At 43.4% G+C, this 17,961-nt stretch overlaps 1 protein-coding gene and 1 long non-coding RNA gene across 2 annotated transcripts in view; both read left to right on the top strand.

Annotated features, from left to right (window-relative positions):
• MED27 (mediator complex subunit 27) overlaps nucleotides 1-17,961 on the top strand; it is a 499,272-nt gene that overhangs the window by 235,640 nt on the left and 245,671 nt on the right. The gene's annotated exons all lie outside the window — the stretch shown is intronic.
• Nucleotides 4,958-9,751, top strand: LOC134947504 (uncharacterized). The gene is made up of 2 exons (XR_010182586.1): nucleotides 4,958-5,065; nucleotides 9,471-9,751. It is a non-coding gene; the product is annotated as an uncharacterized LOC134947504 (long non-coding RNA).

Here is a 17,961-nt window from a genome sequence, read left to right as displayed (position 1 = left end):
GTCCCTCTATCACGAGTGTATGTAAATAAGTCCTGGAGTCCTGCCAATAGGATAGCGTGAACCTTGCCTACAGTGCTTCTCCAGCCATGAAATGTAGGACTCGTGTTGAACTTTGTAACTATAGAAGAAAACGCAATATATAGTGTACACTGTGTTTAGAAAGTGATGAGAAAGATAAACAGGTGTATAGATGCTCACCAATTTATAGATGTAATCAGGATTTGGGCTATCTCTCACCATTACCCGATGGTGCTTATAGTGTAGCTTTAATGGTGGTGTTCTTTAAAGTACTCAGTAAGGATGACCGTAGGTGAAGTGTCGTGTCTACCGTATTTTCAGATGGACCCAAGCGACTGAATTTTTTGTGGAGTCGCACATTGCAGTGCTTGAAGCGTTTTTTCTACTTTGCACCTGTGGTTGGAAATTTATTGGTTAGTCCATGAGTTTCCGGCAGCACACAAAAGACCCCTGGCAGACCTTCCTCTTTTGCGCGGGCCAGCCTCCACTTTCTCAAGAAGAGAGGTTCAGGCCAAATTTACCACTTTCTAAATTGGCTCAAATCTTGCACATAACAGATAGTTTAGTTAGAAATTGTGGGGGACATGTACTAAGCAGTGATACAAATGAAGAAGTGAGCCTGTGGAGAAGTTGCCCATGGCAACCAATCAGCATTGAAGTAACATTTATAATTTGCATACTATAAAACTATACAGAGCAGCTGATGGGTTGCCATGGGCAACTTCTCCACTGGCTCACTTCTCCACTTTTAGCACTGCTTAGTACATGTCCCACTAAGTCCCTATATTAACCTGTTAAGCAAGGAAACCTTTTTACATTTTAACAGAAAAAGGGAAGACTATAATATTCCCCCTCTTAGCTGTGCTTGCTTTTTATATGTTCAGCAAAAACTAAGTACAGACATCTGCATGTTGCAATCCCCCTGTCCCCTTACCCTCTATACTGCTGCCTCTAGGAATACAGCCTCTGGTCTATAGGGGTGGTCTTCAGTATGCCGAATGTCGGGATCCCGGCGCACAGTATACCGGCAGCTATTCTCCCTCGTGGGGGTCCACGACCTCCTGGAGGGAGAATAAATAGCGTAGCACGCCAGCGTGCATGCAGCGTTGCGAGCGCAGCGAGCCCGCAAGGGGCTCCTTTGCGCTCGCCACACTGTCGGTATGCCGGTGGTCGGGCTCCCGGTGCCGGTATGCTGGTCACCGGGAGCCCGGCCGCCGGCATACCATACTACACTCGTCTATAGATCAGTGTTCCAACCAGTCAGGGTTATAGGCTGGATTTCTGCCTAAAATATGTTTTGTTGCGAGTGGAACATGTTCAGAGTAATCAGATGTGTAAGTGAAGTGAAGACAAACGTCAAATTTATTAGATAATAAAGTGTCACACATTTCAGGAGCATTTGCTGCTGTACTCTTTCCTTGATGTTTGTACTGTACAGTCATCATACGGCTGTGCTTGGTGCAATATATAGTATCCCCACTCTCATACTGCAAAATGGTTAATCCAGCTATACTCTGGATTTAAGAGGAATCTGCACCCTCCCAAACAGAAGTAACCAATTATAGAGCCGCAGAGTCAGAACATCGGGTTGAATATATCTACACATAAGGGGTCATTAGTAACTGGTAATGACTTTGTTCTTCATTACCAGCCCAAAGTTCAGGTGGGAAGTCTCCAACAGTCGGGACATGGAAAACAATAAATCTGCTCTCTCTCTCTCTCTGCATTTATGTAATATAAATTATGCAGAAACGCATCCCATTATAGTTTGGATTACTGTACAAGGCCAGCGCTTTTTTTTTGGAATCTAGTGTTCATTGGGCCTAATTTAGACCCGATCATTGCCGCCTGATGCCCTTTGGGGACTGCTGCGATTGCCTCTGCCTGATTGATAGGCAGAGGTGGTCGCGAGGCTGGATGGGTCATGCCAATGGCATTAGAACGTCGTTGGTGGGGCACGGTCCGGACAACGCAGGCGTGTCCGGACCGTTGCGGGGGATGACCTGCGGCGGCTACGTGACGTCACATGCAGCCGCTGCGGGTGTAGGGCCTGACATGCGGGGCGGACTAGCCCTTTGCTGGGCGTACCCCTGCATGTCAGAGAAACTGACCTGCGGCCACCTGGAGATGGAAAGATATTTCTACAAGAAATTGCAGACACTGTTGCTGGCCTGGTTCTGGAACATCAAAGATGGCTCATCCTCTGGGATTTCAATGCATGGGTGGATGATGAGCTCTCACGCCTTGGCCAAGACCTCCTGTGCACAATGAATGGTCTGGGCTTCACACAGGTCATTCCCTCTGCCACACATAAAAGTGGTCACACTCTCGACCTTGTCTTTCAGATTGGATTAGAAGTCACTGACCTAAAAATAAACCCAGTCATCTGGTCAGACCACTACTCACTCTGGTTCTCAGTTGCAACCCATCAAATAAGATCTCTGCCCGTGGAGTTGACCAGGTATCGTCCAAGGAGGGGTATGACTCCCCAGGCTCTTGCAGCAAATCTGGACCTCTCTGCTATACTGGGTGCCTGTGAAGATCCCTGTTCCCTAGTCCGTTATTATAATAGGGATGTTATGGCTGCAATTGATATTATCGCCCCTGTGCGTTTAAGACCTCGTAAACCACAACGTCAAGCTCCATGGTTCGACAACAGTGTTAGTGGGCTCAAGAAAAGGGGGCGTAGACTGGAAAGACGATGGAGGAAGACTAACCTAGTGGATGACAAAATAAAACTAATAAAGCATAACGAAGAATATCAATCGACAATCACTCGTAAGAAAGCACAGTTCCTGTCAAATGAGATCACAGCAGCAAACAATAGGCCAGCTCAACTTTTCCGCACAGTGGAGATGCTTTGCAAGCCAGCATGCCTGCAGACTGATGAGACCCTCTCCCAGGCAAGATGCAACGAGTTTGCAAACTTCTTTGCAGATAAAATATCCACCATCCGGGCTGGAATCTCCACAGTGCCACCAAAGGAGTGCCAAACTACAAAGCCTGCCAATATAAGCTACCTGCCTTCATGGACCAGCTTTGATCCAGTGGATGTAAAGGACACTGCAGAAATTGCTCGGATTTTGTGTCCCACCACCTGTGATCTGGACCCAGCCTCAACCAAGCTTCTAATAGGTTGTATGGATATAATTGGTCCTGTCTTTACAAAAATTGTTCAATGCTCTTTGCAGACAGGCATTTTTCCTGAACCCCTAAAGGAAGCAATTGTTAGACCGCTTCTTAAAAAACCTAATTTAGATCCCGACTGCATGACCAACTACAGACCGGTATCAAACCTTCCTTTCCTAGGAAAGGTTATTGAGAAAGTCGTTGCAAATCAACTCGAAACCCGCCTGACAACCCATGATATTTATGATCCATTTCAATCAGGATTCAGGAGAAGACATAGCACTGAAACAGCCCTGGTGTGTGTGTTAAATGATCTTCTGATGGCAAAAGACAGAGGTGATTGTTCAATATTAATCCTTCTGGATCTCTCGGCAGCAGTTGATACCATGGACCATGGGCTTCTGATTGAGAGACTGATACATTTCTGTGGTCTGGATGGCACAGTCCTAAGCTGGTTCAAATCATTTCTCACAGGCAGGTCACAGAGAGTATCATCTGGATTATACTCATCACCACCAGTGCCATTGCCATGTGGTGTCCCACAAGGTTCTATACTATCCCCCATGCTTTTTGCAGTATACATGCTCCCATTGGGCGAAATAATCAGGCGCCATGGCCTGGTCTACCACTGCTATGCAGATGATACACAACTGTACTTGTCCTTTGCTCCGAGCACTGATAACTCAATAGCAACCCTAAATGGCTGTCTAGCTGAACTACAGGAGTGGATGAGCGCCAGTTGGCTTCGACTGAACCCGGATAAAACAGAGGTCCTTATGATTCGACCGCAACATCAAAGGACAAGACTGCAGCATAGCCAACCAACTGGACTTACACTCGGGGATTCAGAATTACAGACCAGTGATCGTGTGCGGAATCTTGGCGTTGTCCTGGATGGTGGCTTGACACTTAAACATCAGATATCAGCCACAATCAAATCCTCATTCTTTCACCTGAGGAACATAGCCAGAATCAAGCACTTAATTCCCTCAGATGACATGCCAAAAGTCATACATGCATTTGTATCATCTCGTTTAGACTACTGTAATGCCCTCTACCTTGGTCTACCAGCAAAAGAATTGCAGCGCTTACAGCTGGTGCAAAACACAGCTGCCAGGCTATTAACCAACCAGCCCCGTTCTAGCCACATAACACCCATCCTCTACTCCCTTCACTGGCTGCCTGTACGATGGCGAATCATCTTCAAGATTGGCTTACTGAGTTTCAAAGCATTACATGACCAAGGCCCAAGGTACCTGAAACAGCTTCTGACCCCATACTGCCCCACTCGATTACTGCGATCTGTAGATGAAGGACTTTTAGCAGTACCTAGAATCTCCCGTAATTCATCTGGGGGTCGAGCTTTTAGTCATGCTGCTCCGACTCTATGGAACTCACTTCCCCGCACAGTGCGAGAGGCCCCAACTATAGAATCCTTCAAAAGTAGACTCAAGACTTTCCTGTTTACTCAAGTATTTCCATAATGTCCCTTTTAGTATCTTCATGCTTCTGTATTTTATGAAAATGTACTTCATTATTTTCTGTACTATATTATGCAATGTATCTGTTAAGCGCCTTGAGTCCTGTTGGAGAAAGAGCCCTATATAAATAAAATTATTATTATTATTATTATTATTATTATTATTGTAGATGTGCTAAATTTAGCACATCTACAATCAGGTCTGAATCACCCCCTGTGTAGTTAAGGTTTGCTAATAGCCTGTTAGAAGACCCCATCTACTGCCTATGTTTCTGTATTATTGTATTTTTACATTTATTTTTTTATCTCCTTCCGCCTGTGTGGGCGAGTGATCAATGCCTGACCACAGACTGCTGCAAGGACACAGCAGGTTAGAGAAAATGGACTATCGTATATCTTGAGGAAGTCATTTACATATGGTCACAGACAGGATTCCAGGTACTGTAAAGATCTGGCGCATGATGCACATTCCGGTTTTAAAACCCTGGTCACAGAAATAATTGTAATTGGCCTCACAGAGCTATAAATAGCTGCTAAAACTTTTTTTTTTTATTTGTGCAGTTTTGGGGCAAAAAGTTCTATTTTGTTTTTCTGTGCCCCTGGCTCATGTCTCCACTCTTTGTCTTTAAAAAAAAAAAAAAAAAAAAAGTACAATTGAGATTGTAAGTGCTTTGACTCATAAGATTTTATCATCTCGCGGTTTTGCGCTATTGGGAGCAGGCAGATATTTCTCCTCGTCACGTTATGTTGCACTGCCTCTCTGCATTTATCCAGAAAACAGGCTTTGACATGCTTGAGAAAACTCTGTGTTTAAGTTATATTACAGTAGCTCCTACCCCAGTTGTTCTTAATTTAATTGGTGTACAATACAGAAGCATGCACAGGGTTGTCTTATTATACCTAGAATCTGTCCACAGTGATGGCTTACCTCCTCGTAGCTCACCGCTCTTCTCCTTTACCCCTCTACCATGTATCAGTCCCAGCTCACCACTTCCCCTTCTTTATTGAAGCTCTCGGGGAGAAACCTCCTTCCTTTTTTCTTTCCCTGGCACTATCCATGCCACCAGTGCTCTGCTCCCTTGTCTCCTATTCTCCTTTAGCGACTCTGACGCTGATTGCTCCTCGAAGCACTGGGTACTGGGGGGCCTATGTACTAAACCTTTGAGAGAGATAGGGGGAGATGTACTAAGCAGTGAAAAGAGGGGAGAAAGTGAGCCAGTGGAGAAATTTCCCATGGCAACCAATCAGCTGTTCTGTATCATTTTATAGTATTCAAATTATAAATGTTACTTCAATGCTGATTGGTTGCCATAGGTAACTTCTCCAGTGGCTCACTTCTCCTCTCTCTTCACTGCTTAGTACATCTCCCCCATCAAGTACTAACCAACCAGCTCCTAATTGTCATTTTTCAAACACAGCATGTAACATGCTAGTTAGGAGCTGATTGGCTGATACTTTATCTCTCTCCACTTTGTCACACTCTTAGTACATAGACCCCTGGGTCACTCAGTGCAACATTAAGGCTTTCTCCTTCGTAGTTCTTAACATCGGAATGCGCTCCCTCTTCCCCTTTATCTAAGTAGCTCTCTACATAACTTCATATACAAGTTGAAACCTTACATCTATATCGCTGCCTATTCTTCTGACCACGACCTACACTTGCTCATTGCCCAACTTGACCCATTATTGCTTTGTTGTAGCTTTGTCTGCCATCATCAATGTATCCTGGAAGCTATTCAGTGCGGCACTCACAGCATGTCATTTTGTGATGTGGGCCATACATCTATGGGCCGCTTCCCCAATTCCAATACGTCGATCGGCGGATTCCGATGATTGGAGAATTGTCAGGGGGTTGCCAAAATACAGGAAATGTACAAAAAGAAGAAAAAGAAGGAGGCTGCGCTTCGATGTTTTTGAAGAATTAAAAGTGCACCAGAGCGATATTGGGTACTAGAATTGTACAATTTATTCATATAAATAAAGAAAAATAAATGTTAATAAAAGTTAATAAACCATAGAATTAAATGCATGTCACTGAATTTAAAAGTATGAATTCATACACTTAAATGTTTGAGTATTATTACCCACTTAGTCAGGAACTGGCTGTGGATGATTGAAGGAGTCCGTTCCAAAAGTGTTCCCCTGTAGCAAAAATGCTTGTCCAAATACCAAGGTCCCTGAAATGAATGAGGGTCCAATTGGAGGTATACAGTTCACCGTTAGAGGAAGATGTGCTCCATTGTCTTAGAAACTAGCTCCTTGTGCATTACGGTGTAGACAGTCCTCCTTATGGCAAATGTTTGGATGTTGTATCTTCCAAGGTTGGATCAGTGGCTTGTAACGATAGGGTATGGTCCGGTCCTTCACTCCTAAGTTCCTGACTGTAGTAGGTGAACCACTGACGCGTGTCGCTGCGTTCAGCTAACAGCTTTTTCCTTGGAAGATGCAACATCCTGATTAATTGGGTAATAATACTCTAACATAAGTGTATGAATTCATACTTTTAAATTCAGTGACATGCATGCTTTTTTATGGTTTATTAACTTTTAATAACATTTATTTTTCTTTTTTTTTATATGAATAAATTGTACAATTCTAGTACCCAATATCGCTCTGGTGCACTGTTAATTCTTCGAAACCATCAAAGCGCAGCCTCCTTTTTCTTCTTTTTGTACATTTCCTGTGTGTTGTATGAGTGACTTCCCCAATTTTCAGAGGCAGCTGCTAAGCAAAGCATCTTTTGTTACAAGCGCCCGAGTATACCTTGGTATAACCCCCAGGTTGGCAAAATACAGCATGTTAAAAATCCCTGACTCACCATTTCTGACCATTTATGGGTCGAAATCAAAGGATCGAGGATTTCCAACATGTTTTATTTGTCAATTTCTCAACCCAGGCATCAGGAGAACAGAGAATTGGGCAGATACACTCCTGATGTATGGGTTCCTAAGGAACTGTATACACTTTTTAGTACCTTTTTACATGCTTTACCTACATGAATTGACAATTGGTGTAATCAGAATGGAAAGGATCGTTTAAATTGTAAACTGTCTACTCTAGAACGTCACTTGGGAGAATTATACATATAACGGGGCTGATATTGTGTTTGTATCAAAGCAAAAAAAAGTAACTTTGCACATTGGCAAAACCTTGTTGCGTTCTAGATAGGGCAGAATAAAAATGTGCAAAAAAAATTGAGCATTGATACACCTCCCTCAATTGTAAAACTAAATGACCCCTTTGTAGTGCAACATGGTTTGTTCCAGGAGGTTAATTCAGACCTGATCGCTAGGCTGTGTTTTCGTACAGTGGGAGATCAGGTCTAAACTGCGCATGCACCGCAATGCACAGGTGCGTCGCACTGGTACAAAGCGGATCGCCGCTCAGCGATGGGTTTGTGCGAAGAATCCATTTGCACGGGCGTTTGCAAGGAGATTGACAGGAAGGCTGCGTTTGTGGGTGTCAACTGACAGTTTTCTGGGAGTGTTTGGAAAAATTAACGTCTGACGTCAGTTCCGGTCCCGGACAGGCTGAAGTGTTCGCAGCAGCTAAGTCCTGGGCTACTCAGAGACTGCACAAAATCTGTTTGTACAGCTCTGCTACACATGCGTTCGCACACTTGCACAGCTAAAATACCCTCCCCCTGTAGGCGATAACTATCTAATCGCAGCAGTGCAAAGATTGCTTGCTAGCGATCAGGTCTGAATTACCCCCCAGGTGCAATGTCACTTTTTTTGCTCTGCTCTAAACTCAGAATCAGCCCCATTGTATGAATCTGCCAGTGCTGTTCTGGGTGTGGTTCATCAAATCGACAGTATCTAGGTCGACAATGTTTAGGTCGACCACTATAGGTCGACAGTCACTAGGTCGACATGGAAGGTCGACAGGGTTTCTAGGTCGACATGTGCTAGGTCGACAGGTCTAAAGGTCGACATGAGGATTTTTATTTTTTTTTGTGTCGTTTTCTTCGTAGAGTGACCGGGATCCCAAATTAGTGCATTGCGTCCCCTCGCATGGCTTGCTTCGCTCGCCATGCTTCGGGCATGGTGCCTTCGCTTCGCTCGGCACAGATTACCGTTCCAATCGTAGTCCACGTGGATCGTTAAGTATGAAAAAATTCAAAAAAAAGAATTTTTTTTGAAAAACTCACGTCGACCTTTAGACCTGTCGACCTAGCACATGTCGACCTAGAAACCCTGTCGACCTTCCATCCATGTCGACCTAGTGACTGTCGACCTATAGTGGTCAACCTAAACATTGTCGACCTAGATACTGTCGATCTTCAGACCGGATCCCGCTGTTCTAGAGCTGAGGCTGAGTTCCCATGAATATAGTGTAGCTGTAGTGTGTAACCAATGAAAAGAGAGTCAAGTGAGCAGTTCAGTTTCCTCCATACACCCTTTAGCTGGATAAGCATTGCACCGTGCTGTCCAGCTGTGCCCACCCCACAGCCTAATACAAATTCCCGCTCTTCACCAACGCTCCATCCATCACGTTGAATAATAGGTTATAAAGCTATCAAGAGGCTTTAGTGACCAAAACATTAAATCACAATTGGCTTAGCGCTGCCTGCTACATCCTTCTTGACATGTCTGCGTATACCTCTTGTGTTTCATCTCATAGTATCTGATGCGATATTAAATCTGCCTTGTGGCTGGTATCTGCCTAACCTTCCTGTCTGCTCCTCAGTGATCTAATCTGGAGATTTAAAAAAAAAAAAAAAAAGTCTTCATATTCCTTCTTCTGAACAGTAGACAGCTGATTTTAGCTGGTGACAAGCTTATCTTGGTATCCCCGCTGAGATTTAAATGACTTGTATATTTTTTTTTTTTTCCCTTTCCAGCAGGCCTGTTCATCCGTACTTTACAAATCACACGAATGGACATGCACAGCGTTAACAAGCTCTTTTAAATATTAAACAATATTGTACAAGCCATATCTTCCCATTCCTTTCTTAAACCTGTCTTCTGTTTTTCACAAATGTCAGGATCCTTATGTTTTCACATCTATATAGTTCTCAACTCTCTGAACTAGTGCCTGGCCTTAGCCACTGCCTGCAACCTCATTGAGGCATGAGGCATAATGTGTACTTTTATCATCCCATTAAACTGCTGTGTTTTTGTTCTTGTTATTATTTATTTATTTATTATCAGTTATTTTTATAGTGCACACAAATTCTGCAGCGCTTTACAGAGAATATTTGTCCATTCACATCAGTCCCTGCCCCAGTGGAGCTTACAATCTATGTCCCCTGCCACATGTACTGTACACGCACACACATTCATGATAGGGTTAATTTAGCTGGGATTCAATTATCTTGCCAGTATATTTCTGGATTTGTTTCAGATTCCTTACCTCTTCTCCTCTTCTACCCACTATATGCATGTATGTGTGTATATATGTATGTATGTATGTATGTATGTGTGTATATATATATATATATATATGTGTGTATATATATATATATATATATGTGTGTATGTGTGTGTATATATATATATATATATATATATATATATATATGTATGTGTGTGTGTATATATATATATATATATATATATATATATATACAACCTGGTATGGCGGCACTCAGATAAATTCACAGCTCAAGGCAGAAGTACAACGTTTCGGAGACTTTATTCACACTCCGTCATCAGGTAAGACAAAAATACAATACACATACCTTAAATAGAATCCCCACCACGAGTGACGCCAGGTGCACGGCTCCGACGAGAGGGCGCCCGCTGATGACATCCGCACTCATCCCGATCACGCTAAGATCCACCTGTGAACCGATGCGTGCTGTCAGAGGGCGGACGCTCATTGATGACGTCCACTCGGGTCCTGCCTGTCCCATAGCAACCACTAGAAACAAAAGCAAAAAACGGGAAATACATTATATTTAAAAACAAAGGAACATGTCGTATCCTGTGTACAGGACACTGCACAACACGCTCACTAGGATAACAGTCAGGCTGAAGATATATAGAAAACAGCAATACTTATCGAAAACAACTACAAAAAAATGCATCAAACTTCAGAGGAGTACATACAAACTCCACATGGATATCAAAAAATATACATAGCGCAATCTACAGAAAGCAATGTAAACCTGGAGTTTCATTAAGACCTCTGGGTGAGAGGGTCCCTAATTGATGAATCCACCGCGCTTCCTTTTGTAAGAGGCGTAGAGATCGATCACCACCTCTAAGCTTGGCTGGTTCATGGTCTATGATGATATATTTAAGGGAGGACAGACTATGGCCAGCGTTCAAAAAGTGCCGTGCCACAGGTTGGTCGCTGTTCCCCGTACTGAGTGCATTACGAATAGCCAATTTATGATTGGCCATGCGTTCTCTCAGGGTGCGATCGGTTTTACCTATATAATTTTTACCACAAGGGCATACAATCATGTAAATTATAAATTTTGTGGTGCATGTTACTCGGTGTTTGATCTCATACTTTCTCCCACTGTGTGGATGTGAGAAAAATTTACCCACCATCAATGCACTACATGTTACACAGTTAAGGCACCTGAAGCATCCCTTTTTGAGACTCATAAAGCTACTTTGCACACTCTGATGGGATTGAAGGCCTGTAATGTCAGTTTTCATGACCCAGTCCCTGATGTTGCGTCCACGAGTATAGCATGGCATGATGGTAGTGTTGCCCAAATTGAGGTCATGGTCAGTGGCAACTATTGGCCATAACCTTTTGGCTGTGTTCATCACTCTACCACTAGCAGTGCTATAATGATTAACCCAGGGCATCCTATTAGATTCTGGTGTGACATTCCTGGAGCGCAGTAGAGACTCCCTGCTGCAGCCCAGTGCTCGATCTTTGGCCGTCAACAGCAAATCCATATCATATCCTCTACTCTTAAATTTAAGGATCATGCCATCTATCTGGATCACTGCTTGTTCACGATCACTGCAAATCCTAATGGCACGCAAAAATTGTGAATAGGGTAACCCAAATTTCAAAGGTCTAGGATGAAAGCTACGTGCATGCAGTAATGTGTTCCTATCTGTTAATTTACTGTAGAGTTCAGTGGAAATTTTTCCACGTTTGATAATCACCTTCACATCTAGATAATTAACAGTATCGGAACTGATAGTGTATGTAAATTTGACCGAATGATCTGATCTGTTGTGTTCTTCTATAAACTGTGAGAGTGCATCTTTGCTCCCTGACCAGATCATGAATAGATCATCGATATATCTCACATAAAACAAGATATGCTCATTGATGGTACAATTATTGAAGAATATATCCTGTTCAACCATAAACATATATGCATTAGCGTACGATGGGGCCACAGAGGACCCCATCGCACAGCCAGATGTTTGCAAATAAAATTTCCCATCAAAGAGAAAAAAATTACATTTCAGAACCATTTCAAGTAATTCCAAGAAAAATTCAATCTCAGGACCTTTATATAGAGCATTACCCATTAATAACCTTCTGACGGCCAATAAGCCCTGGTCATTGGGAATGACTGTATAAAGGCTGGAGATATCGATGCTGCTCAATAGGCTACCAGATCTGACATCACCCAATGCTCGTAACTTATTGAGAAATGTAGTGGTGTCAAGTAAATATCTGGAATGATTGATTACACAAGGCTGGAGTAATGCATCGAGATATGTAGCTACTTTCTGAAATAGACCACCCCGGGCAGAAATGATAGGTCGGCCAGGGGGGTTCACACTATCTTTGTGAATTTTGGGCAATGAGTAAAGCACCGGTGTTACTGGTGATTCAGTTATTAATGCCAACATCAAATCACCAGTAATAATACCAGTGTCCACAGCCTTTTGAAGGGTGTCCCGAAGTTGTTTAGAAAAGATATTGGTAGGATCACCTTTAAGTAATTTATACACACTATGATCACTCAGTTGACGCTCAAGCTCAGCCTTATAAGCGCCAATATCTTGTATCACGATAGCCCCACCTTTGTCAGCGGGGCGTATCGTGATATCAGTGTATGAGGACAGATCACGTAAAGCATCATATTCATGCTTAGTCATATTATTGACCACAGCTTTATTGGCCACCATGGTGTCAGATAACTCAGTGCTCTTAACAGAACTGTCCAGCATACGACTAAAAGTCTTAATAGCAGCACTGTTAGACACTGGATCAAATCGAGATCTTTTCTGTAGTTTCGCCAGTTGAACTGGTAGAGCTTGATGTCCCTGCGAACTAGGCATAGCCTTAGATCCCCTGAAATGTTCATGCAGTTTCAATTTTCTGTTTAAACTGTATTTTTCTATTTCCCATTGCATAGAGTTAAAGCGAACAGTGGGAACAAACGAGAGTCCTTTGGACAGGACTTGGATCTCGGTAGGGGTAAGGGGATGTGAGGAGAGGTTGAAGACTATCTCCTCCCCCGGAGTGGAGGACGCCCTCTCTTGGCACGGCCTCGTTCTTTTACATTGGCCTCCCCTCCTCGTCCATCTCCTCCTCTGCCACCTCCCCGGCGGGTTCGAGCCCCTAAAGGGGACCTCATTCCTTGCGTATGACCATCACTCTGTCCTTCCACATCGCTGTGGGATGCACCTTCTTGAGAAGAATCAGACTGCCATAATTGTTTGTAGTTACGCTGTCTGAATGTGCGCATGCGGTCATTGCGAGTACTGCTGGCCCATTGATATACTCGATTCCGGTCATAATCAGCATTGACCGTCACCAGCTTTTGTTTTTTGAATTGAATCAGGTCACGTTTGTAGATAGATATTTGATTATTCAATTTCTCATACCAGTTCATTTTGGTGTCAGCTACCAAAGTGGCTTTATGTTGTACTTCAAATGCCTTGATTTTATCACGGGATACAGACAGTTCTCTGGCCGATTCTTCTATGACCAGAAGTAATAAATCAAAACTGCATTTATTCAACACGGCTATCCATTTTTTACAGAATGCCGTGTTGTACCGGCCTATTGTAGGTGAATTCTTAATTCGGAAGCCGCGGGGGATTTTTTTATCCTTGTAGTAATCACTGAGCGTAATGCCATGATATAAAAAATCAATCTCTTTTTGTCGCAGTCTCAACAATTCTCTGTATAGAAACTCAGTGGGTTGTGCATCAACGTCATCCTTAAGTTGCTGTGCAAACAATATAGATTCAGCCTCCGTATCCGTGAATGTGAGCGTGGTGCCCTGTGTCAGTAACGCCAGGTTCACAGTCCCAATACCAACATCATCCATATTGGTATTTCCCTCAGCCATGCTGACTGAAACTGATGCGTGTTAGGAGAATGTCCACTTGTAACACAATGGGTGCTAAAGCCCAGATGCCCCTGTTTCTGCGACCCAGGGGATCTACACACATCCACAGTTAGGGCAGCACTCCCAGTAGAAAATTACATCTGCTCCGGTGCCCTCCAAGGAACCCAAATAGGCCCACAAAATACAACCTGGTATGGCGGCACTCAGATAAATTCACAGCTCAAGGCAGAAGTACAACGTTTCGGAGACTTTATTCACACTCCGTCATCAGGTAAGACAAAAATACAATACACATACCTTAAATAGAATCCCCACCACGAGTGACGCCAGGTGCACGGCTCCGACGAGAGGGCGCCCGCTGATGACATCCGCACTCATCCCGATCACGCTAAGATCCACCTGTGAACCGAGTGTGAATAAAGTCTCCGAAACGTTGTACTTCTGCCTTGAGCTGTGAATTTATCTGAGTGCCGCCATACCAGGTTGTATTTTGTGGGCCTATTTGGGTTCCTTGGAGGGCACCGGAGCAGATGTAATTTTCTACTGGGAGTGCTGCCCTAACTGTGGATGTGTGTAGATCCCCTGGGTCGCAGAAACAGGGGCATCTGGGCTTTAGCACCCATTGTGTTACAAGTGGACATTCTCCTAACACGCATCAGTTTCAGTCAGCATGGCTGAGGGAAATACCAATATGGATGATGTTGGTATTGGGACTGTGAACCTGGCGTTACTGACACAGGGCACCACGCTCACATTCACGGATACGGAGGCTGAATCTATATTGTTTGCACAGCAACTTAAGGATGACGTTGATGCACAACCCACTGAGTTTCTATACAGAGAATTGTTGAGACTGCGACAAAAAGAGATTGATTTTTTATATCATGGCATTACGCTCAGTGATTACTACAAGGATAAAAAAATCCCCCGCGGCTTCCGAATTAAGAATTCACCTACAATAGGCCGGTACAACACGGCATTCTGTAAAAAATGGATAGCCGTGTTGAATAAATGCAGTTTTGATTTATTACTTCTGGTCATAGAAGAATCGGCCAGAGAACTGTCTGTATCCCGTGATAAAATCAAGGCATTTGAAGTACAACATAAAGCCACTTTGGTAGCTGACACCAAAATGAACTGGTATGAGAAATTGAATAATCAAATATCTATCTACAAACGTGACCTGATTCAATTCAAAAAACAAAAGCTGGTGACGGTCAATGCTGATTATGACCGGAATCGAGTATATCAATGGGCCAGCAGTACTCGCAATGACCGCATGCGCACATTCAGACAGCGTAACTACAAACAATTATGGCAGTCTGATTCTTCTCAAGAAGGTGCATCCCACAGCGATGTGGAAGGACAGAGTGATGGTCATACGCAAGGAATGAGGTCCCCTTTAGGGGCTCGAACCCGCCGGGGAGGTGGCAGAGGAGGAGATGGACGAGGAGGGGAGGCCAATGTAAAAGAACGAGGCCGTGCCAAGAGAGGGCGTCCTCCACTCCGGGGGAGGAGATAGTCTTCAACCTCTCCTCACATCCCCTTACCCCTACCGAGATCCAAGTCCTGTCCAAAGGACTCTCGTTTGTTCCCACTGTTCGCTTTAACTCTATGCAATGGGAAATAGAAAAATACAGTTTAAACAGAAAATTGAAACTGCATGAACATTTCAGGGGATCTAAGGCTATGCCTAGTTCGCAGGGACATCAAGCTCTACCAGTTCAACTGGCGAAACTACAGAAAAGATCTCGATTTGATCCAGTGTCTAACAGTGCTGCTATTTAGACTTTTAGTCGTATGCTGGACAGTTCTGTTAAGAGCACTGAGTTATCTGACACCATGGTGGCCAATAAAGCTGTGGTCAATAATATGACTAAGCATGAATATGATGCTTTACGTGATCTGTCCTCATACACTGATATCACGATACGCCCCGCTGACAAAGGTGGGGCTATCGTGATACAAGATATTGGCGCTTATAAGGCTGAGCTTGAGCGTCAACTGAGTGATCATAGTGTGTATAAATTACTTAAAGGTGATCCTACCAATATCTTTTCTAAACAACTTCGGGACACCCTTCAAAAGGCTGTGGACACTGGTATTATTACTGGTGATTTGATGTTGGCATTAATAACTGAATCACCAGTAACACCGGTGCTTTACTCATTGCCCAAAATTCACAAAGATAGTGTGAACCCCCCTGGCCGACCTATCATTTCTGCCCGGGGTGGTCTATTTCAGAAAGTAGCTACATATCTCGATGCATTACTCCAGCCTTGTGTAATCAATCATTCCAGATATTTACTTGACACCACTACATTTCTCAATAAGTTACGAGCATTGGGTGATGTCAGATCTGGTAGCCTATTGAGCAGCATCGATATCTCCAGCCTTTATACAGTCATTCCCAATGACCAGGGCTTATTGGCCGTCAGAAGGTTATTAATGGGTAATGCTCTATATAAAGGTCCTGAGATTGAATTTTTCTTGGAATTACTTGAAATGGTTCTGAAATGTAATTTTTTTCTCTTTGATGGGAAATTTTATTTGCAAACATCTGGCTGTGCGATGGGGTCCTCTGTGGCCCCATCGTACGCTAATGCATATATGTTTATGGTTGAACAGGATATATTCTTCAATAATTGTACCATCAATGAGCATATCTTGTTTTATGTGAGATATATCGATGATCTATTCATGATCTGGTCAGGGAGCAAAGATGCACTCTCACAGTTTATAGAAGAACACAACAGATCAGATCATTCGGTCAAATTTACATACACTATCAGTTCCGATACTGTTAATTATCTAGATGTGAAGGTGATTATCAAACGTGGAAAAATTTCCACTGAACTCTACAGTAAATTAACAGATAGGAACACATTACTGCATGCACGTAGCTTTCATCCTAGACCTTTGAAATTTGGGTTACCCTATTCACAATTTTTGCGTGCCATTAGGATTTGCAGTGATCGTGAACAAGCAGTGATCCAGATAGATGGCATGATCCTTAAATTTAAGAGTAGAGGATATGATATGGATTTGCTGTTGACGGCCAAAGATCGAGCACTGGGCTGCAGCAGGGAGTCTCTACTGCGCTCCAGGAATGTCACACCAGAATCTAATAGGATGCCCTGGGTTAATCATTATAGCACTGCTAGTGGTAGAGTGATGAACACAGCCAAAAGGTTATGGCCAATAGTTGCCACTGACCATGACCTCAATTTGGGCAACACTACCATCATGCCATGCTATACTCGTGGACGCAACATCAGGGACTGGGTCATGAAAACTGACATTACAGGCCTTCAATCCCATCAGAGTGTGCAAAGTAGCTTTATGAGTCTCAAAAAGGGATGCTTCAGGTGCCTTAACTGTGTAACATGTAGTGCATTGATGGTGGGTAAATTTTTCTCACATCCACACAGTGGGAGAAAGTATGAGATCAAACACCGAGTAACATGCACCACAAAATTTATAATTTACATGATTGTATGCCCTTGTGGTAAAAATTATATAGGTAAAACCGATCGCACCCTGAGAGAACGCATGGCCAATCATAAATTGGCTATTCGTAATGCACTCAGTACGGGGAACAGCGACCAACCTGTGGCACGGCACTTTTTGAACGCTGGCCATAGTCTGTCCTCCCTTAAATATATCATCATAGACCATGAACCAGCCAAGCTTAGAGGTGGTGATCGATCTCTACGCCTCTTACAAAAGGAAGCGCGGTGGATTCATCAATTAGGGACCCTCTCACCCAGAGGTCTTAATGAAACTCCAGGTTTACATTGCTTTCTGTAGATTGCGCTATGTATATTTTTTGATATCCATGTGGAGTTTGTATGTACTCCTCTGAAGTTTGATGCATTTTTTTGTAGTTGTTTTCGATAAGTATTGCTGTTTTCTATATATCTTCAGCCTGACTGTTATCCTAGTGAGCGTGTTGTGCAGTGTCCTGTACACAGGATACGACATGTTCCTTTGTTTTTAAATATAATGTATTTCCCGTTTTTTGCTTTTGTTTCTAGTGGTTGCTATGGGACAGGCAGGACCCGAGTGGACGTCATCAATGAGCGTCCGCCCTCTGACAGCA

This window comes from Pseudophryne corroboree, chromosome 8, assembly GCF_028390025.1.
Source record: "Pseudophryne corroboree isolate aPseCor3 chromosome 8, aPseCor3.hap2, whole genome shotgun sequence".
Classification (NCBI taxonomy): domain Eukaryota; kingdom Metazoa; phylum Chordata; class Amphibia; order Anura; family Myobatrachidae; genus Pseudophryne; species Pseudophryne corroboree.
Note: the sequence above shows the minus strand (reverse complement) of the source record. Positions and strands in the feature narration are given on the sequence as shown.